Source organism: Kogia breviceps, chromosome 13 (genome assembly GCF_026419965.1).
Source record: "Kogia breviceps isolate mKogBre1 chromosome 13, mKogBre1 haplotype 1, whole genome shotgun sequence".
Taxonomy (NCBI): domain Eukaryota; kingdom Metazoa; phylum Chordata; class Mammalia; order Artiodactyla; family Physeteridae; genus Kogia; species Kogia breviceps.
Window position 1 is genome coordinate 11,916,803 of NC_081322.1, and position 1,401 is coordinate 11,918,203.

The 1,401-nt window shown below is 42.4% G+C and overlaps 1 non-coding gene across 1 annotated transcript; it reads left to right on the forward strand.

The window, feature by feature from the left end:
• Window positions 1-241: 241 nt before the first annotated feature.
• Window positions 242-313, forward strand: TRNAE-UUC (transfer RNA glutamic acid (anticodon UUC)). The gene has a single exon. It is a non-coding gene; the product is annotated as a tRNA-Glu (tRNA).
• Window positions 314-1,401: the final 1,088 nt, after the last annotated feature.

A 1,401-nucleotide genomic window follows, 5' to 3' on the forward strand; every position in this document is an offset into this window, starting at 1 on the left:
CAGAGGGGAGTGTGCTGCTGGGGCCCATGGGACGTCTCCTACATAAGTCCACTTCTTCAAGATTGGGAAATGGAACCAACCTACCTAATGCATAGAAATAAACACAGAAAGTTAAGCAAAAATGAGGAGATAGAGGAAAATGTTCCAAATGAAGGAACAAGACAAAACCTCAGGAAAAATAAACAAAGTGGACATAAGCGATCTACCTCATGAAGAGTTCAAGGTAAGGACCACTGGAAGTTCCTTGGTGGTCCAGTGGTTAGGACTCAGTGCTTTCACTGCTGTGGCCCAGGTTCAATCCCTGGTCAGGGAACTAAGATCCCAAAGCCTCGAAGCACAGCCAAAAAAAAAAAAAGGTAATGACCATAAAGACGATCAACAAACACATGAGAAGAATGAATGAACACAGCAAGAATTTCAACAAAGAGTTAGAAAATATAAAGAAGAGTCAAACAGAGCTGAAAAATACAATGACTAAAATAAAAGCTACATGAGGAGGAATTGAGAGTAGATTAGATAATAGCAGAGTAACAGATCAGTGAACCAGAAGACAGAGTAGCAGAAAGTACCCAAGCTGAGCAGAAGAAAAGAAAATAGGAAAAAAAGAACTGAAAATAATTTAAGAAATCACTGGGACAACATCAGCAATACTAACATTCCCATATAGGCGTCCCAGAAAGAGAAGAGAGAGAGAAAGGGTCAGAGAATTTATTTGAAGAAATAATAGCTGAAAACTTCCCTAACTTGGGAAAGGAAAAAAAGAATTCACGTCCAGGAAGCACAGAGAATCTCAAAAATGATGAACTCAAAGAGGTCCACAACAGGGCTTCCCTGGTGGCACAGTGGTTGAGAGTCTGCCTGCCGATGCAAGGGATAGGGGTTCGTGCCCCGGTCCGGGAAGATCCCACATGCTGCGGAGCAGCTAGGCCCATAAGCCATGGCCACTGGGCCTGCGCATCCGGAGCCTATGCTCCGCAGTGGGAGAGGCCACAACAGTGAGAGGCCCGAGTACCACAAAAAAAAAAGAAAAAAAGAGGTCCACAACAAAACACATTATAACTAATGGCAAAAATTAAAGAGAGACTCTTAAAAGTAGGAAGAGAAAAAGCAGCTAGTTATATATAAGGGAACTCCCACAAGACTATAATATGACAGGACTTCTCTGGTGGTGCAGTGGTTAAGAATCCACCTCATAATGCAGGGGACGTGGGTTCAATCCCTTGTCAAGGAACTATATTCCACATGCATGCCACAACTAAGGAGCCTGCAAGCCACAACTAAGGAGCACGCATGCCGCAACTAAGATCCAGTGTAACAAAAAATAAATAAATAAATAAAGACTATCAGATGACTTCTCAGCAGAAATTTTTCAGTACAGAAGGGAGTGGCATGATATATTCA